The sequence below is a fragment of the Sinocyclocheilus grahami genome, unplaced genomic scaffold (assembly GCF_001515645.1).
Source record: "Sinocyclocheilus grahami isolate Dianchi unplaced genomic scaffold, SAMN03320097.WGS_v1.1 scaffold582.1, whole genome shotgun sequence".
Lineage (NCBI taxonomy): Eukaryota > Metazoa > Chordata > Actinopteri > Cypriniformes > Cyprinidae > Sinocyclocheilus > Sinocyclocheilus grahami.
The window spans coordinates 574,116-596,042 of NW_015505761.1; the positions used below are offsets into that span (position 1 = coordinate 574,116).

At 40.5% G+C, this 21,927-nt stretch overlaps 2 long non-coding RNA genes and 1 pseudogene across 2 annotated transcripts; 2 read left to right on the top strand and 1 right to left on the bottom strand.

Moving 5' to 3' along the window:
- The first annotated feature begins 3,737 nt into the window (after positions 1 to 3,737).
- Positions 3,738 to 5,320, top strand: LOC107556891 (uncharacterized). The gene is made up of 5 exons (XR_001605331.1): positions 3,738 to 3,801; positions 4,343 to 4,401; positions 4,737 to 4,803; positions 4,977 to 5,063; positions 5,233 to 5,320. It is a non-coding gene; the product is annotated as an uncharacterized lncRNA (long non-coding RNA).
- Positions 5,321 to 7,730: 2,410 nt separating this feature from the next.
- Positions 7,731 to 9,320, top strand: LOC107556892 (uncharacterized). The gene is made up of 5 exons (XR_001605332.1): positions 7,731 to 7,793; positions 8,335 to 8,393; positions 8,729 to 8,803; positions 8,977 to 9,063; positions 9,233 to 9,320. It is a non-coding gene; the product is annotated as an uncharacterized lncRNA (long non-coding RNA).
- A 550-nt stretch (positions 9,321 to 9,870) lies between these two features.
- The window catches only part of LOC107556884 (CTP synthase 1-like), a 17,193-nt pseudogene continuing 5,136 nt past the window's right edge, over positions 9,871 to 21,927 (bottom strand).

The window sequence follows — 21,927 nt, forward strand, 5'->3', positions numbered from 1 at the left end:
AATAATGAGTAACTACAGAAAATGGAGTGAATTACTTTCATGTGATATCTGGAGGAAGCGACACCTGTTTTGCAGAATTGCATGTCGTTATATAATGCTGTTCCCATTATGTGTTATACCAGCAGGCCCGTCCCAGTCAGCAAATTTCCTTTGGTGTGGATCTGGACCATATCAGAAGCTAAAGTGTGGCCAGTGTTCGCCAGCCCAAAACTGGTCCACATCTTTTTAGCCAGAGCTGAACCGAAACAGTGCCATAACCCAACCCAGAGTGAGCCAAATCATACAAACAGATATATGGACCTTATATGGTATTCGTATATGGCTGAGTTCTGTAAAGGGCTGACGGCCCTTATGTGGCCCACATGTGGCTGATAAACCAAATGCCATCATTTAACCACATTTACACCACACCTATTATTATTTTTTTATTTAAAATACCCATTACACAGTAAATCGTAAACACAAAAATGAATTCACACTCATGAACTTTAATAACAGAATTACAATACAGAACATAACAGAAGCGTGCTACTTTGCAAATGTCAGACGAGTGAATAAATGTACAAAAATGGATCCTTTTAGTAAGTCTCGCCAGTCTTTCTCACTCACAGTCTGTCAGGAAAAAGAAGAGAAAACAGAACATTAGTATATCATAATCAGTATCACACATTAGATATCATTTCAAGACAAGCACATAAATGAGTGTCACCCAAGACATGAGTGCCTTTTTAAATTAGGAAAAATTTAGCTACTTTAATAACAGGATATTTTTAGACATAATACTTAATTATATACAAAACATTAGTGTAATTGTACCTCAGTTTTGAAGTCACAGTTTCATACATTTTACAGCAGGGGGAGAAAACATACAACAGTGGTTTACTGAACAATTTATGGCTCTGCCTTTAAATGAACTCAATTATAATTACAATTTTCTTAAGGATAAAAAATCTATCTTAGCTAATGCTATACAACAGGGAGCCCTATTAGAGCACATTACTAACATAGTAAAGGCTGCATTTAACAACAGTTTTCTGTTTTCAATTTCTATTTATTTTTAGATACAATAACCAACACTAAAAAAAACAAAACAAATTGTATGCAAACATATAAACTGCACATTGCACTTTTCTAGCAACAAGCTGTGGACACTGAATGACTTGCCTGCGGTAAAGGTAATGCTGTTTTACCGTATTTGTTCGGTACAATTTTCGGTACGAATAAGTGTACCATTACACCCCTAGAAAACGTTTAAAACACCAAAACTGCACTTGCCTGCATAAGTGTCACGAATCCGGTCTATGAACTTCCATTTACTCACCACCCGAGGTCACCCTTCCATGATATTGACTCTCGCACCACACAGACTGTTGCACATCACCCTGGACTACATTTCCCATGTTCCATTGCACTGATTACACTCACACCTGAAACCAATTACACGCTCACCTGAATGCTATTACACACACTATATAACACCTAGCCTGACCCTGCTTTAGTCGCTGAGTATTGTTTAGCATTTATCGCTCACCTAGGGATAGCTACTGTACGGAGCTTCCTAGTTCATGAATCGAGCCTTGTTCATAGTCTGTTATCCTGTGTCTTGATCCTAGCCTGTTATCTCGTCCGGTCTGATTTCTGCCTGCCCTGAAGTTCATAGCCTGTCTTGGATTTACCCTTTGCCTTGCTGATTCGGACTGTGTTTGCACCTCGATTGGATTATTGCTTGTTTTGGATTCCTATTTTGTCTTGCCCTCAATATACCTGTTTGCCATTGTCAGAACCTTGCCTGTTTTTATGACCACGAATTTAAATAAAAGTCTTGCAGATGGATCCGCACGTCTCGCGTCTCTGTCGCCCCGTAACGATAAGAATGTGTCTGAGCAAAGGCTGTTGTTGTAAATGGGGAGCTTTTTCACCATCTTCTCTTTTAACGGCGATCGAAAGAGGAAGCAAAGTGGGATCATAACGGATATATTTTCAAAGTTTCAGTAATCCACCAATAGGAATAAGGGAAGACACAAAGCAACCAATAGCATTGTTGAATGGGCTGAGATGTGGACTGCCACTAACCTGCCAGCAGTTTATATGTGTTTTTCCCAATAAAAGCCAAATGTTAACCATAAGTTAACATATTCCATGGTGTGCCATAGCCAAGCCACATATGGCTCTCAGTTGTGTGCTATCATCTGGACCATATACCTCAAAAAAATGGTCATCCAAAAGAAAATTCCCTCCAATTCTAAATCCATGGCAAAACATATACGGTTAAAGTTTGGCCCATATGTGCTCAGCCATGCCATACCTAGGCCAAATGTGAGAGCTATCAGCCACATTTGGCCCAAACGTTCTTGCTATCTGTGTTTATGTAATATTTATAAATATGTATAAAGCAATAAGCCACGAGAAACGGTGAACTACGAGGGTTTTAGTAGCTACTAGTAAGCAGTGCGTGAAGCGGAGTAATGGGGTTAAAGTCCCTGTACAGCAAAACCTCATGGTTTATTGCTCGTATAAAACAGCAATGCTAAAAAACAAAGTGTTTAATAATGAATAACATGTGTGTTTAATAATAATCGGAGTGAACAATTCATCCTCCGAAAAACAGTAGCCTTTAAGAATATGTTTTTCATTAAAACATTATTAAGCCTTGTTTTTATTATTATTATCTTGCTCCTGCTGGGCAAAAAAGGCAAATTGAATTGCAATTATGTTATTATGATTGTGTGGGTGTGATGGCATGGATATCAGAATCTGGTTTGCGTGCTCACTAATCATTGACAAGCTACCCAAGACTGCTGTAATAATCCAAAGTGCTCAAACACCAAACACTTGTTACAAAAACAAAACAATGGCATTACGTTATGTGAACAACTGGCATTTAAAGGGTTACAATCCTACACTGTAAAATCCAATAGTTTACCTTACTTAGATTGAATGAGTTATCTTTACTTAGTTGTTATACTTACTACACTCTAAAAAATGCTGGGTTAAATAGGGACAAACCCAGCGATTGGGTTGTTTTGACCCAGCGGTTGGGTTACTACCCAGAAGGTTGGGTTAAACATTTAATATCAGACCACACCGTGTAGCCGATGCATTAGTTAAGAGTGTGTGTGAGTGTGTTGTGGTTACTGGGGATGATCCTGGCTCTGTCCGTGGTGCTGAAGTACACGTGCCGCCATTCAGCGTGCCATTGAACAACCCCCAAATCTTTATGTGCTTGTAAATACCATGCCATGTTACAAAGCTATCTTAATCATCTGACCAGTACCCCACTAATCCTGATCACAGCATTCTCCCGCTATTCGTGTATGGCACAATCTATGGACAGATGGAGTTAGCCATTACACAACCATGGGGGTTTGATTTTTGATATATATATATTTTTTATATATACTGTGTAATTTATTGGAGCGAACGGTTATCATTTTTTTCACCCGACGTGTAAAAGCAAGTCAGTTAGAACACGGGTTTAACAACAACAGCATGCTAATTACTTTATCATTTCAACGTGCGTGCATATTTTGTATTACAAATATATTTCACATCGAGCGAAAATACTTTCCAGTCGAATAAATAAAAGAAAGTCATCAGACACCATCAAATATACATCCGAGAAATCCCAGAACTACATTCTACAAATCAGAACTACATATCCCATCAAGCGTTGCGACCCAGCCGTCTCCTTCAACCAATCAGCGATGAGCCCGTTGACCAATCAGCGTTACGTTTCGCTGTATAAAAGCACGCGTCACACGCGCCTCTTCCTCTTCCGACTCGCTTTCTCAGAGGATGGAGGTGAGTGCAACACAATCCTGTAACATCGAAGATCGTATGCGGTGTTTTAACAGCTAGGTTTCATAAGAAGTTTGTTTGGGTGTTACAGCACTAGATCGTTAGTGACTCTCGGGCGTCCAGCGCAGGATGAGTGTTTACGGAGGTCAGAAGTAAGCGGGTGCAGTGTGTAACCGCGGTCGGCCTTCCAGTCTTTAAATATTAAAAATGACTTTTGCAAACAGTTATAAGGTTCTGAATGCACTCTTGGGTTTGTGAGTGCAACATTGTTTGCAGAGTAGTGTCCAAAATCGACGCTATTTTAGTCCATGTAAATTTTTTTTTTGCATTGGTTGTTCAAGGGGTCTAGATTGAGTTTGTATATAATGTGGAAATAGGCTAGATGTACCAAAATGCCAAGTCTAGCCTTGGATACAATATGTAGTCAGTTGTGCCTCATTTTTATTTTTTATATATGCCATTGCTGGTTACAGATGTAAGGCTATTTCTGGTGTGAATCCGTGGATGTCTCCCTGATCTCCTCATGTTTCTTCCTGCTCTCCAGGTGCTTGCCGGAGTGAATACTGGGTCACCACGTGGCTCCGCCGCCTCACTAGTGCAGAGGTATTGCTTCAACTTTAACTGTGTAACGTTACAGTAAACTGCACATTTTCATGGGAGCTAATGAACGTTTGGCCCATTTAAAACCAATTAAATTTGTGCATGTGAAGTTAATAATGGTAAGACTGAAGTCGTGGCCCTGATCGAAGTCGTTCCCGTTCTTCTATAACGGGTCCGGTCAAACAGGAGCCGAAAGCAACACTTTTACCGACGGTCGCTGTACGGTTCACCTGTAGCTGTCCCAGCAACATTAAGGAAAAGGACAACCGAAACGTGTCTTCACGGATGCCTGGCTTGAAGTAGCCCTGCCTAATGTTGGCGGGTTCTCTTCCCTGCAGGTCGGATGATGCCAAATGAGACGTCCCATCATCAAAATACTGCTCGAGATGTCCTCTTCTCTAAGAGGTTGGTATCGGTTTAAGGTTTCGTTTCGATACTGGCTGTGATGACACACTTGCCCTCTCTGAGAGAGCAGCTCTATTATGAGACCCATGTAAACGCTCCTGAGCCAAATTTAACTATTTATGGTGTTCCGTTGGTTTCTCTTTGGCTTTAATGTTGTGGTGTTGCCTCTTCAGGTTCAGCATCTGTAGTGGGGTTTTCACGGTTCCTGAGACTGCTCCAGGTTCTCCGACAGCGTGCTGAATCAACGGGCAGACTTGCAGGTGCGTTGCTGTCAGCTTGTAATGAAGTAATTCCTGATCAAGGATGACTAGATTTTATTGGTGACTGCTGGATGAAACTTGCGGATATGGGACTGAGATCAGTGCTCGTCAATTAGTTGTCCGTGTCTATTATGACTTCTGGTAACTATTCATTTTTTATTTTTTTTAGGTCTTCAGCAGCTCCTGACCAGCAAGTGGAAGTTGTAAAATGAGTGACGCAAGTTCAACCTAATATGAAAGTGTGGATTGGTCTTTCATATCCTGTTCATGGTCCTTTGTTTGTTGGATCAACTCTGTAAAATAAAGACTTGCTACCAGAATTTGCATTGTTGCTTTTTAATGTCTCTTTAAACTCTTACCGGTTATGTAAAGGTGATTATTTTTTGAATACTGTTTCTGCTTGAGTCAATGCTGGGCTTAAAGCAAAATTTGTACTACATGAATAGGGTATAGTGACTATTTACATTGCTATAACTGAGTTTATTACAAATGCGAAATATTTGATTACAGCGTAACTCAGAACACACATCTTAAACTATTTAACAGTCTTAAGTGAATGGATGACTGCTAGTTGTTCCATAACCGTTGGTCAGAGCATGTTTATAAGTCACTTCCACAAGTTTGTGTAAAATACAAAGAGCTGCCAGTCTTAATGTCAAATATTGTTCCCTTGAAAATGGAGAATATAAAACTACATTTCAGTAGCACTTCCTTTTTCAGAACGCAGGCCCTGAAAGAAATGGGAACAAGTATGAACACTTATCTGGAAGTCATGCTGTATACGAACCGATTCATTCCTGAGTGCGCTCAGTTTGAAGCCCGTGAGTCTGGAGAACTGCTGCCACTCTGGTCACTGTCAACCGAAAACAGCTTATTTGGTATAATGCAAAACTCCTCAAACAAGGTTCTGACGGCTGTCACCATAATGCAAATAAGACATTTTGTCAGAGGTCTGTGTTCATGAACGAGCAGCCAGTTTTTATTATAAGGAATCTGGATGACGCTGGGTGAGGAATCTGGCTGCTCTGAGAATAAAAGCCAAATGTTAACCATAAGTTAACATATTCCATGGTGTGCCATAGCCAAGCCACATATGGCTCTCAGTTGTGTGCTATCATCTGGACCATATACCTCAAAAAAATGGTCATCCAAAAGAAAATTCCCTCCAATTCTAAATCCATGGCAAAACATATACGGTTAAAGTTTGGCCCATATGTGCTCAGCCATGCCATACCTAGGCCAAATGTGAGAGCTATCAGCCACATTTGGCCCAAACGTTCTTGCTATCTGTGTTTATGTAATATTTATAAATATGTATAAAGCAATAAGCCACGAGAAACGGTGAACTACGAGGGTTTTAGTAGCTACTAGTAAGCAGTGCGTGAAGCGGAGTAATGGGGTTAAAGTCCCTGTACAGCAAAACCTCATGGTTTATTGCTCGTATAAAACAGCAATGCTAAAAAACAAAGTGTTTAATAATGAATAACATGTGTGTTTAATAATAATCGGAGTGAACAATTCATCCTCCGAAAAACAGTAGCCTTTAAGAATATGTTTTTCATTAAAACATTATTAAGCCTTGTTTTTATTATTATTATCTTGCTCCTGCTGGGCAAAAAAGGCAAATTGAATTGCAATTATGTTATTATGATTGTGTGGGTGTGATGGCATGGATATCAGAATCTGGTTTGCGTGCTCACTAATCATTGACAAGCTACCCAAGACTGCTGTAATAATCCAAAGTGCTCAAACACCAAACACTTGTTACAAAAACAAAACAATGGCATTACGTTATGTGAACAACTGGCATTTAAAGGGTTACAATCCTACACTGTAAAATCCAATAGTTTACCTTACTTAGATTGAATGAGTTATCTTTACTTAGTTGTTATACTTACTACACTCTAAAAAATGCTGGGTTAAATAGGGACAAACCCAGCGATTGGGTTGTTTTGACCCAGCGGTTGGGTTACTACCCAGAAGGTTGGGTTAAACATTTAATATCAGACCACACCGTGTAGCCGATGCATTAGTTAAGAGTGTGTGTGAGTGTGTTGTGGTTACTGGGGATGATCCTGGCTCTGTCCGTGGTGCTGAAGTACACGTGCCGCCATTCAGCGTGCCATTGAACAACCCCCAAATCTTTATGTGCTTGTAAATACCATGCCATGTTACAAAGCTATCTTAATCATCTGACCAGTACCCCACTAATCCTGATCACAGCATTCTCCCGCTATTCGTGTATGGCACAATCTATGGACAGATGGAGTTAGCCATTACACAACCATGGGGGTTTGATTTTTGATATATATATATTTTTTATATATACTGTGTAATTTATTGGAGCGAACGGTTATCATTTTTTTCACCCGACGTGTAAAAGCAAGTCAGTTAGAACACGGGTTTAACAACAACAGCATGCTAATTACTTTATCATTTCAACGTGCGTGCATATTTTGTATTACAAATATATTTCACATCGAGCGAAAATACTTTCCAGTCGAATAAATAAAAGAAAGTCATCAGACACCATCAAATATACATCCGAGAAATCCCAGAACTACATTCTACAAATCAGAACTACATATCCCATCAAGCGTTGCGACCCAGCCGTCTCCTTCAACCAATCAGCGATGAGCCCGTTGACCAATCAGCGTTACGTTTCGCTGTATAAAAGCACGCGTCACACGCGCCTCTTCCTCTTCCGACTCGCTTTCTCAGAGGATGGAGGTGAGTGCAACACAATCCTGTAACATCGAAGATCGTATGCGGTGTTTTAACAGCTAGGTTTCATAAGAAGTTTGTTTGGGTGTTACAGCACTAGATCGTTAGTGACTCTCGGGCGTCCAGCGCAGGATGAGTGTTTACGGAGGTCAGAAGTAAGCGGGTGCAGTGTGTAACCGCGGTCGGCCTTCCAGTCTTTAAATATTAAAAATGACTTTTGCAAACAGTTATAAGGTTCTGAATGCACTCTTGGGTTTGTGAGTGCAACATTGTTTGCAGAGTAGTGTCCAAAATCGACGCTATTTTAGTCCATGTAAATTTTTTTTTTGCATTGGTTGTTCAAGGGGTCTAGATTGAGTTTGTATATAATGTGGAAATAGGCTAGATGTACCAAAATGCCAAGTCTAGCCTTGGATACAATATGTAGTCAGTTGTGCCTCATTTTTATTTTTTATATATGCCATTGCTGGTTACAGATGTAAGGCTATTTCTGGTGTGAATCCGTGGATGTCTCCCTGATCTCCTCATGTTTCTTCCTGCTCTCCAGGTGCTTGCCGGAGTGAATACTGGGTCACCACGTGGCTCCGCCGCCTCACTAGTGCAGAGGTATTGCTTCAACTTTAACTGTGTAACGTTACAGTAAACTGCACATTTTCATGGGAGCTAATGAACGTTTGGCCCATTTAAAACCAATTAAATTTGTGCATGTGAAGTTAATAATGGTAAGACTGAAGTCGTGGCCCTGATCGAAGTCGTTCCCGTTCTTCTATAACGGGTCCGGTCAAACAGGAGCCGAAAGCAACACTTTTACCGACGGTCGCTGTACGGTTCACCTGTAGCTGTCCCAGCAACATTAAGGAAAAGGACAACCGAAACGTGTCTTCACGGATGCCTGGCTTGAAGTAGCCCTGCCTAATGTTGGCGGGTTCTCTTCCCTGCAGGTCGGATGATGCCAAATGAGACGTCCCATCATCAAAATACTGCTCGAGATGTCCCAAGTGAGCCTTCTCTAAGAGGTTGGTATCGGTTTAAGGTTTCGTTTCGATACTGGCTGTGATGACACACTTGCCCTCTCTGAGAGAGCAGCTCTATTATGAGACCCATGTAAACGCTCCTGAGCCAAATTTAACTATTTATGGTGTTCCGTTGGTTTCTCTTTGGCTTTAATGTTGTGGTGTTGCCTCTTCAGGTTCAGCATCTGTAGTGGGGTTTTCACGGTTCCTGAGACTGCTCCAGGTTCTCCGACAGCGTGCTGAATCAACGGGCAGACTTGCAGGTGCGTTGCTGTCAGCTTGTAATGAAGTAATTCCTGATCAAGGATGACTAGATTTTATTGGTGACTGCTGGATGAAACTTGCGGATATGGGACTGAGATCAGTGCTCGTCAATTAGTTGTCCGTGTCTATTATGACTTCTGGTAACTATTCATTTTTTATTTTTTTTAGGTCTTCAGCAGCTCCTGACCAGCAAGTGGAAGTTGTAAAATGAGTGACGCAAGTTCAACCTAATATGAAAGTGTGGATTGGTCTTTCATATCCTGTTCATGGTCCTTTGTTTGTTGGATCAACTCTGTAAAATAAAGACTTGCTACCAGAATTTGCATTGTTGCTTTTTAATGTCTCTTTAAACTCTTACCGGTTATGTAAAGGTGATTATTTTTTGAATACTGTTTCTGCTTGAGTCAATGCTGGGCTTAAAGCAAAATTTGTACTACATGAATAGGGTATAGTGACTATTTACATTGCTATAACTGAGTTTATTACAAATGCGAAATATTTGATTACAGCGTAACTCAGAACACACATCTTAAACTATTTAACAGTCTTAAGTGAATGGATGACTGCTAGTTGTTCCATAACCGTTGGTCAGAGCATGTTTATAAGTCACTTCCACAAGTTTGTGTAAAATACAAAGAGCTGCCAGTCTTAATGTCAAATATTGTTCCCTTGAAAATGGAGAATATAAAACTACATTTCAGTAGCACTTCCTTTTTCAGAACGCAGGCCCTGAAAGAAATGGGAACAAGTATGAACACTTATCTGGAAGTCATGCTGTATACGAACCGATTCATTCCTGAGTGCGCTCAGTTTGAAGCCCGTGAGTCTGGAGAACTGCTGCCACTCTGGTCACTGTCAACCGAAAACCGCTTATTTGGTATAATGCAAAAATCCTCAAACAAGGTTCTGACGGCTGTCACCATAATGCAAATAAAACATTTTGTCAGAGGTCTGTGTTCATGAACGAGCAGCCAGTTTTTATTATAAGGAATCTGGATGACGCTGGGTGAGGAATCTGGCTGCTCTGAGAACATCAGTCCACACCGTGGCGAGAGCCAACAGCCTTCCTGAAGATAACCTGGAAGCCTCCCAGCAGCAGGCCCAAGTACGGCTGAGATGGTTTTATGGGTCTGGATGTGAATTCTGGGTGATACTGGACACCAACAAAATACAGGTGATCTGCAACAACAACAACAAACTGATTGTCAAACTAATAGAGTAGACGAGAAAGCCATGGTCTTGATTTCTTGTCAAATGACCACAGAAATCAACAATCAACCGACTTTACTATTGTCTTCTAGAGCACTGACAGTGTTGGGAGTAACGCATTACAAAAGTAACATTACAGAAGTATATTACGTTTTGCTGTAACGCAGTAATATAACACATTACTAATACAATTTGGGTAATATTATTACTCGTAACAATCTCAGTAACGCAAGTTACAACAACATATTACTCACACCGCAAAACAGCACCAGAGAAACAATTCCGCGGGTAAAATAGTTTGTCTATCTCCTGTTGCTGGAATTAGACGGTTGAGATGACTGCAGAGACGGATTCTACATTTGTGGGATGGACACACTCCTGTTATTTTCAGTTTATCGGAGAAAAGGATAAGAATGTTTAGCAATATGTGCGACACCAAACTCTCAACATGGAGAAATAGCACGTGTAAAACCTGGAAACACTGGACTGGTGCCACTAACAGTAAGCTATCGGAGAGAGCTGCGGGGTCGGAGAAGAGGAAAAAGGCGGCGAACGAGCGCAGACAAGCAACAAAAATTAAGTTCTGTATTTCATGGCACACTCGTTTTATGCGTATTTGGCGCCACCTATTGTTGTGGGTGTATTATTGACATGTTATCAGGTCAATACGGTAATTGCTTTCAAAAGACAGTAACTAGTAATATATAATGTATTACATTTTGGAAGTAACTTGCCCAACACTGATCACCGAGACATTTCCACCCGGAGCACGATGTGAAAAAGTGAGGCGAATCGCAGACGAACGGTGCTTTCACACCAAACGCCAAACGATTGTTCGCCTTCTGCTAATTCACGCCTGCACGCTAGGTGGCGCCGACCAACAATGCATTTTTCCTCAGATATGCATCTCGTAAATGGATTTAACATCATTCAATATACAGCATTAAATTAAGATAAACAATGCTTACAAGAATAGGCTACATCCTAAAATATAATTAGAAGTACAATTAGCATCAAGCTACACTTGTACGTATGAAATTATTAATGTATTTGCTTACCCACTTTAAACCATCATCGAGTGCTTGTAATAACTTCCGATTGTGATCTATAGTTGATTTTGATTAATAAGCAGACACATGCACTCTTTGTATGTTTAATAATGCTACACTGCTAATATTTGTCATAAACATCCTTTATTGCTATAAAAATACCACGAGCTGAATACAAAACACATACAGAAAATATATCGTCATAATCATGTCTATTTGCTTTCATATTTCATGCTTAGAAAAAGAGTGAACACGCTCTGACTCATAACACTCGCACACGTGGAAGAAAACGGACGGTGCTCTACAGATCACATGATGCAGTGGACAATTGAACTGAAAAGATTCGTCAGACTGGTTCGGAAAAAAAAAACATTCGCATTTCCGGTGCACGAATGTTCGCGGTCTATGTGGAAGCATCCATAGAAATCTATTGTTTTATTCCAGCGCGTCATCGCGTCCGATATTCGTTTCGCTTTTTCGCGCTCAGTGTGGAAAGGCCTTAAAGCTGATTTGACAATCTGTATTGTATAAAACGCTACAGAAATAAAGATGACTTGACAGTTCTCTTAAAACAGGCCTTGGTTTACGGTATCCTTGTGCACAAAATGACTAGGGGTTCAAATATTCACTATAACAATGTTAATAAGCGATTACACTATTCTCACATCAGCACATATAACTGTTGAAGGGTGGAAATATGCTTTCAAAATAGTGTGCATTTCAATTGATCTTGTGTGTGAGTTTCCTCTGACGTACGTACCGTCCAGCTCGATGACCTCCATTCTCTCACCCTCCACGTCCTGACCCACAAAACGAAAGCCCTTCTCCTCAAAATGCTGCTTCAGCTCTGGGTTCACCTGTGCAAACAGAAGAAACATTAATAACAACAAATACTTTGTACCAGATATGTTTACATCAGCTAATTTTAATCAGTTTAATCCAATTTTCAAATTTTGCAATCCAGCTCAAATATGGGCTTACACAAGTAATACATGTATTCCAGACAAAACTTCAGTGAGCATAATTGACATTTTCACCTCGATATGTCTAAAAAAAAAATGTTTTAGCGAACATTTAGTGTATATTCAAGGGCTGTCTCCTCCACTGACCAGTTCATAAGATGCAAATACAAACAGAAAAAACAGGCGCTCATTCATATTACAAAAAATGTATGCTAACATACACCTCACAGCACTGTGCCTATGTGCATGGTATTTATAATAATAACTCATTACATATATATAGCGCTTTACATTGTCAGGGGGTATCTCCTCAACCACCAGCAGTGTGCAGCATCCACCTGGATGATGCGACGGCAGCCATATTGCGTCAGAACGACCACCACACACCAGCTTACTGGTGGAGAGGAGACAGAGTGATGAAGCCAATCAGCAGATATGGGGATGGTTAGGAGGCCATGATGATCAGAGGCCAATGGGCAAATTTGGCCAGGATGCCGAGGTCACACCTCTACTCTTTTCGAAAGACATCCTGGGATTTTTAATGACCACAGAGAGTCAGGACCTCGGTTTAACGTCTCATCCAAAGGACGGTGCTTGTTGACAGTATAGTGTCCCGTTACTACTCTGGGGCGTTAGGACCCACATAGACCACAGGGTGAGCACCCCCTGCTGGCCTCAATAACACCTCTTCCAGCAGCAACCTAGTTTTCCCAGGAGGTCTCCCATCCAGGTTCTGACCAGGCTCAACCCTGCTTAGCTTCAGTGGGCAACCAGTCTTGGGCTACAGGGTGATATGCCTGCCTATTTAACAATTCGACTGATGAATAGTCTGATTCAAGCATTTCATTTTATTTGTTTACACACAGGCCTTTCACCCCGATTCGGCCACCAATCCAACTACAACTGAATTATTTGGGTGCTTATATGAAAGCACAGTTGTTCACGGAGAAATGTGTTCAACTATAGCAAGCAAAATGCCTCGCAGAAACTGAGAAACGACATTAACCCATCAGACGATTGACTGAAACTGCCATTTTGAACTCATTCTAAGAAATAAATGGGTTTACCAAATATAACAACATATTTGAAGGCGACGACATAAAAAGATCAATCTTTTCATTTTCGAGAGACAAGGAAGAACTGTCAAATATAAGTCAATTCAAATATATATTATAAAACGGATAGTTCCGGTACTTGATTCTGATTGGTTCAAAGCTGTTGTAAATGACTCTACAAACACACACCTTTGTTTACTTGTGTGTTGATCAGCAACCACTTTGTTGCAACCACAACTGATTCTGAGGAACTACATTGTTTGGTGGAAGAATACTGTTTTTATTAATATCATTACACTTTATTTGCTGATTTATTCTGTGAAACATTACTACGTATATGGAATAACCGTTTTATAAAAGCAGTAAGCCCCGTGAAGCCGTGGTTCACAGTGAATTTATAACAGCTAAGGGGCCTAACAACGCCCCTCAGCTGTTATAAATTCACTGTAATCCACAGCTTCACGGGGCTTATTGCTTTATTTCATGATGATTAATTTATACAACCACCAAAATCATGACAAATTCAGCATATTCAATAAATCGTTATTACTGACATATGACCTGACAACATCTCATCTGACCGCAGTTCACTGATGTTCTACTGAAGCTTCTCATCACCTGTACCTTTTCTGCACTCGTTGCGTCTGTGCTGAGGCGAAGTAGTGCGCGTCTGAAAAGTCTCCTGTTTGATGTCGTAAAGACATTCTGTGTCTAAACGCAATTCTTGTCAAGAAAAGAGACGGGAGCAGCAGTTGTGAGTGGGTGGCCAACCCTAGCCCTGCCCCTGAGTTAACTGCATTAAATATTTTTAACGCTGTTAAACTGGAAAAATTTATTGCACACATTAACGCGCTAATTTTTGACAGCACTAATTCAAATGCATATTGAGAATTTAAAGATGAAGTATTCTTTAGAGGTATAATTAGTTACATCTCCTAAATCAACCTCATCTGGCCGTGTTCAAGGTTTCACTCACCTTAACCTCTAATTTGTGGCTGATGGCGAGAGCGGAGTGTTCCAGGGCTTTGATCACGGAAAACTTGGTGTATTTCCCTACCAGAGCAATGGAGCATTGCTCCAACAGCCTGTCTGACCCACTGTACAAACACAGTGCAGATAACATAAAAAAAGAGCAATTCTTTTTCTTATCACAATATGAAACAAATCCCAAAAAACCTGGATTATCTTGTGCTACATGATCTATGATAGCGGAGTATTAATGTATGAACTGATGCTAAATCGGTTTTTATGTTTTGAGTTTGTACTAGCCTGTCTGACATCTCTTTCCACTTCGCCAGCATTTTCCTGGGTCTGGTTTCAATGGGCAGGTTCAGTCTGCGGCAGAAATATCCCACAACGCCCTGGTCTTCTAAGAGCAGTGGCACTCTGTAGATGGACGACACATCATGTACGCAGATCACCTGTAGAGAAGACAAACTTTTCATTTAATAACTGTGCATACACAATGCACATTTCATGCTAAAAGATAAAGACTGCATCAGTATCACGCATCCAATATCAGTGAATGCGACCCACTGTCCTTCAGACACATTTTGGCCCAGTTTCATCTGCTTTTCCAAAATGTTCTTGATAATTATGCTACAGTGAATGTTCAACTGTTAGGAGACAAATTGTTCACATTAACTCAACAGTTATGTTAGTCCTGTTGGCTCTTTGGTGGTTTTTAGTCCTGCGGGATCCAGACTAACCTGTTCAGGTTCCACATGACAGAACATGGATATCTTCTCTTTCACGGAGTTATCAAGTGGAGTGGAGCAACGACACATTATCTGCAAGAGCAAGACCAAAACAACACTTAAAACTCTGTGTGACATTAGCAATGTTGTGGACATAACCCACTAACATTTTGAACCTCGATACAGATGAATATGGCTTGGTTTGATTAGTTTTTATGACAATATTTTGAGATTTAAATAAGCTAAACTAGGGCTGCATGATTAATCGAAATTAAACCGCAAAGGCGATAAATCGCGATTAGGCAGAAGCTGCGATTGTCATGTGTATCTTTCAGTGAAACACGGTTCTGTGATCAGCAGTAAATCTTCATCCGAAGGACAGAGGGCGCTCTACGCGCAGAAACTCCAAATACGCCCCACAGAAGAAACCCAGGAAATCCCTATAGCCATTGCTGAATAAACAGATGATTTAACTGCTTACATTGATTCAATGTGACTAATAAACACACGACTACTACAATATATGGTTTATCTGAGTTTGTCTTATTATCATTTTTATTATAATAAAGTACTGTATATAATAATGCAATGCTAATCGACATAGCCTTTATCACTGCTTAAATACTATGAAATATGTTGCGTGTCTTATTCTGTGTAAGAAGCCACATCATCTCACAGAAGCATTTATTTCAAACACTCGACTGACGTTATGAAGTGAGTTTGGAATAAAATCCATGCTATTAAATGTGGTATTTTCACATACATTTCAGATGGCTTTTGCGTAGTTTGTCAGAGAACTATGGCTCTGTGTTGTAAATGCTGCTCCATCTGAAAGCACATGATGGAGATTTACTACTAATCCAGAAACTCCAAATACGCCCCACAGAAGAAACCCAGGAAATCCCTATAGCCATTGCTGAATAAACAGATGATTTAACTGCTTACATTGATTCAATGTGACTAATAAACACACGACTACTACAATATATGGTTTATCTGAGTTTGTCTTATTATCATTTTTATTATAATAAAGTACTGTATATAATAATGCAATGCTAATCGACATAGCCTTTATCACTGCTTAAATACTATGAAATATGTTGCGTGTCTTATTCTGTGTAAGAAGCCACATCATCTCACAGAAGCATTTATTTCAAACACTCGACTGACGTTATGAAGCGAGTTTGGAATAAAATCCATGCTATTAAATGTGGTATTTTCACATACTTTCAGATGGCTTTTGCGTAGCTTGTCAGAGAACTATGGCTCTGTGTAGTAAATGCTGCTCCATCTGAAAGCACATGATGGAGATTTACTACTAATCACAGAATCGGCTTTACTGACAAGATGCGCATGACAATCACATTCGATTAATCATGCAGCCCTAGGCTAAACATCTGTATCTTTCACATGCACAAAACTAACAGTCCTTATGCGCGCCAAAAAAAAAAAAACATGGTAATTTTGTTACAAAAATGTTCCTTTGATAGTAGTGACATGTGAATTAGTGCTCTACATTTAACCCATCCTTAGTACACGCACATGCACACGCACACGCACACGCACACGCACACGCGCTCTAGTTGTGCTTTACACTCACACCATCCTTAGGACACGCCCACGCACACGCACACGCACACGCACACGCACACGCACACGCACACGCACACGCACACGCACACGCACACGCACACGCACACGCACCCGGAGCAGTGGGCAGCCATTTATGCTGCGGTGCCAGGGGAGCAGTTGGGGGTCTGGTGCCTTGCTCAAGGGCACCTCAGTCGTGGTATTGAAGGTGGAAGAGAGCGCTGTACATTCACTCCCCCCACCTACAATCCCTGCCGGTACGAGACCTTTGGGTTATGAGTCCGACTCTCTAACCATTAGGCCACGACTTCCCCATAGCTGTAGATGTGCTACTTTTAAAAGGAACATGAATAAAAACATTTAAAGCTGCAGTATGTCATTTATTGACAGCTAGTGGTTGAAAGGGGTACTGCAGTCCAAATTTAAAATATTTGAAGTTGTTTCTCCCACGCTAATGTTTACATGGGTTGCAAGATTGTGGATTTGGAATGGATTTATTTTTATTTTATTTTAGTTTTAATGGGGTCATGATACAGAAAAGGTCTTTGTATGCTTAATACAAACAGCTCGTTTTGGATCTGAGGTGCAAGATGACATTAATTACACTGAATGCGAGCGTCGCGACGAGTCAAAAACAAATAGAAATCACAATCACTGCTGCCATCTTGTCTACACTAGATACAGTACACAGATGCGCGTTCACTTTCTGACACCGTCCACGCGATCAAGTCTATTGTCAATCGGACAAATGGAGAGAAAGAACGTCCGCTTTGACGCGTTTGGTTTAAACGGCTCTCGTTCGCGGCTTTGTACAGATATCAGAAGGATCCCAGTGTCAGGAACAAGTATATACAAGATAGTTATATTTTTAATGGCATCCCTGACCGTGTCAGATGATTGATCGTAGTATTTTTAGTAAACGAGGCCCAGTGTCATGGAGTGTTCACAAAGAAACATTTGTTGACTGACTGCAGCTGCATCACAAACTATAAGTAAATTATTTCATAATGCTTTGTCTGGAAATTATGGTTTTATTTTGATTATGTTGTCAAAACTTATGTTGCAATACGTAGCAAGGGACATTGATACCGTTTCTATGCAATGACGTTAGCCAATCATAACAGTGACCGGTTACTGAGAAGCCTTAAAGGACCCGCCCCTTAAAAACAAACCGTTTTAGACAGAGGGTCAGAATGAGGGTTGAAAATAATCCTTTTTCCACTTTTTTTTTTTTGCGCAAAAGACTTTTAACATTTTAAGTAAACCTCAAGAAACATTAAAATAAAAAAATCCATGTCATGACCCCTTTAAAATTCCTCTAGTCATAGAGTTTTGTTAGATGGATGCCGAGGCTTTTTAGGTCGGGCAGAATCTGCAGTCTCTGACCCAATTTGTTTGCTTGCTTCATTGACTGCAATACTCTGTGTTTTCCATCAACTGGCAACCTGGGGTGTTAAAATCCTATTAGGTAAACTGGCAGTGGGCGGAGTGATAAAAAAAAAAAACACACACACACACACAGAGAAATTGCATGCAGAAATGCTCTATGCAGCTTGACTCACCAGGTCAGGTGACAGTCCCAGTCCTCTGAGCTCCCTCACACTGTTCTGCGTGGGTTTGGTCTTCTACTCTCCTGTAGCGCTGGGCTGGACATCACGGACGAGACAGTATGTCACTCACATTACCTCGGCATGTGTATGATACGCTCTATGACATCTGGTCTCATGCACTGCTCTGTGTGTGGAAATGTGAACATGACTCCTGACCTGTGGTACCAGACTGACGTGAATATTGCAGAAATTCTCTCTCTTCACTTTAAACTGGAACTGTCTGAAGGCCTCGATGAAAGGCATGCTCTCTATATCGCCGACCGTACCGCCCAACTGCAAAAACACATCAAAGCCTCAATCATCAGAAACCGGTTAAAACATGTATTTTATCAAATGAAGCGTCCAGGGCTGTGTTTCCCAAAAGCATTGTAAGCCTAAGTAGATCTAACAATAGGGATGGGCGATACGGGCTTAAAAACATATCACGGTAATTTCTAGTATTTATTGCGATAACGATATCAATGACACAGGGAATCCTGTTTCTTTAGAGAAATGTATTATCTTTCCTATTTTTACCCAAAATAGGGTGTTGTGAGCATTACCGAGTACACACGTAATGTAATGAATGTTTAATTCATACTGAAAGCCAGAGGGCGCCCTTGCACAGAAACTCCACATATGCATCGCAGAAGTAATACTACTGACTTCTGCTCCAAGAAATCCAGTTATCGCTGTAGCCGGATAAAATGCTGATAGAGAAGTTTTAATTGAGGAAACTTGAAAATAAAACATACGATTGCGACAATATATGGTTTATCTGTGTTCTTCAAGCAATCTTGGGTATTTTTATGAAGTTAATTTGGAGAAAAAGCAGGTCAATAAATGATATCTTTTTGTTAGACAACAGGCTCATACACATGTAAAACTTTATCGCACACATGCTACTGTAGTAGGGCTACACGATAAATCGCATGCGATATTCATGCGTGCATCTTGTCAGTAAAGCCGATTCTGTGATTAGTAGTAAATCATCATCACGTGCTTTCAGATGGAGCAGCATTTACTACACAGAGCCGTAGTTCACGGACAAGCATAAAAAAATAAAAAATTAGCAGACGATATCATCTATATTATACATCAATATTATGAAATTGCGCTGCGATAATAAGGTTGTTTGCGTAGCTTCTCAGTGAACTACAGCTCTGTGTAGTAAATGCTCCAAACTCACTTCATAACGTCAGTCGAGTGTTTGAAATAAATCCTTCTGTGAGATGATGTGGCTTCTTACACAGAATAAGACACGCAACATATTTCATAGTATTTAAGCAGTGATAAAGGCATTGCATTATTATATACTTTATTATAATGAAAATAATAATTATAATAAGAACTCAAAACAAATAGAAATCACAATCACTGCTGCCATCTTGTCTACACTCTTATAATAAGATAAACCGTATATTGTCGTAGTCGTGTGTTTATTAGTCACGTTGAATCAATGAAAGCAGTTGAATCTTCTGTTTATTCAGCTGCAGCGATAGGCATTTTCTGGTTTCTTCTGCGGGGCGTATTTGGAGTTTCAGTGCGAGAGCGCCCTCTGGCCTTCGGATGGAGATTTACTACTGATCACAGAACTGTGCTTCACTGACAGGATGCACGCATGAATATCGCAGCTTTTGCATAATATCGATTGAGAAATCAATGTGATTTAGCGTGATTTATCGTGCAGCCCTATACTGTAGTACATTTATTCAAGGCTTAGTCGATTCAGTGTTTCCCAAAGAACTTGCAGTCTATGTGTGGCGGCATTTATATGCAAATGTATTCTCTGCCAGCAGGAGGCGCTTGTAGAGCAGGAGAGATAGAGGTTTCCCCGGTAACGGCTGTACACAAAGCAGCGATCTGCTCACAAACCCTGCTCTATCAGATATTGCATGCAAGATGAAATGAAAATGACATCCAAAATTTTCTGAAGAAAGTCGGATTCCTTTAGAAACATAGTGATATAAAAGCACCCGCACTGGGTTTCGATTTTGAAACACAGTGAAAAGCAGTGCTCGGTTTACTCAGCGAAGTCAAAGCCTTTTGGAAAATCTATTTGTGGAGGTCAGTTTTGATATTGTGGTGGGTGCCACAAATAAATCAATGTATGGGAAACACTGCGATTTTTGTCGCACTGTAACATTACAGCCCTAACCAAACCAGTTTCAGATTGTAGAGGCAGCTCCTCATTTAGCGATAAACTCCTCCTCATTTTCAAGTCCACCTTCCGGCATATCGCTCCGCACGTTCACACACAGAAACTAGACTTTATTGTTATTATCGTGGGAAGACTAATTCTTACCGTAGGGAGAATTTTTACAGGTATATCACAAACGATAAGATATTGCCCATCCCTATCTACCAATGGTCTCTAGGATCAACTTATGATGCTTTAGAGAACTGCAGCACAGCTCTTCTTCTCACCTCAATGACGCAGACCTGGGGCTCAACACCGTCATCATCTACAGGAACTCTAGCTTGATGCATCACCCAGTCCTGAATAGCATCGGTTATGTGTGGCACCACTGGAACAAATGAACATACTGTGAACCATGTGGAGAACATAGACGTGCCAGCATCTCTTTCCAACACAGTTTGTGAAACTGCACTTACACTGAACATCTATGGGGCAGGCAGGCATGGACAGGAACTTTAACACTAACGGGGTGTTCACACTAGGGCTGCACGATAAATCGCATGCGATATTTAACGCACATCTTATCAGTAAAGCCGGCTTTCACATTGAGCAGCGTTAACTACACAGAGCCGTTGTTCACTGATGAGCAGCACAAAAAAATTGCGTGCATATGATCGTGGTTTTGCGCAGCTCGTCAGTGAACAACGGCTTTGTGTAGTTAATGCTGCTCAATGTGAAAGCCCGCGGGTGATGGAGATTTACTGCTGATTACAGAATTGGCTTTACTGATAACCCATATAGCAATTGTCTTCTGGCCCAGCTCTGGGCCAAACAAGCAGTTACACTCGGCCCACATGCAGCAAAGAATTACGGCCCTTGTTTGGCCCAGATCTGGACTACAAACATGAGCCATAACTGGCCCAAATCTCAGCCGAATAGTAACTTTTAACCAGCCCTGAACTGGGCCAGAACAAGTTTTAATAGTGCTACCCAATCTCAGCCTTCAGTAAACCACATAGAGACCAGCCTTTAACCAGAAACCCCAAAACTGAGCCATAAAAAAATCCAAAAAAACAACAACAACTCCGCCACGGCTCAATCGATAGGCGGTAAAACACACAGCTACACCTTTAGACAATTAAGCATCTGTGATTTACACTTCTTTAGATTGTGAGAGAAAGAGTTTCTGGCTCAGCTGGGACTTGAACCAGAGATCTTCTTGCTGTGAGGAGACGGTATTTCCCACTGAGCCACTTATGCTGCGCTTAGCCACAGACATTGCATACAGACACTTGTGCAATAATAATACATAAAAAAACTGAAACGTTTTCATGATTGTATGTATATAAAATAAAATAATAAAAAAACATTTACAGGTACAAAACTCTGTTTGGATAGATGCTGAAATGTACAACATACACAGCAAAATCCTCAGTGAACACTGCACACAATGTTAAAAGAAACACAAAAGTAGTGTTGAAGTCCACGAGATGAATGATCAAATGAAATGATCAAATAAGCATTTGGTAAAATCAACTGAAATAAAACATTAAATCTCTGAAGATCTCAGCA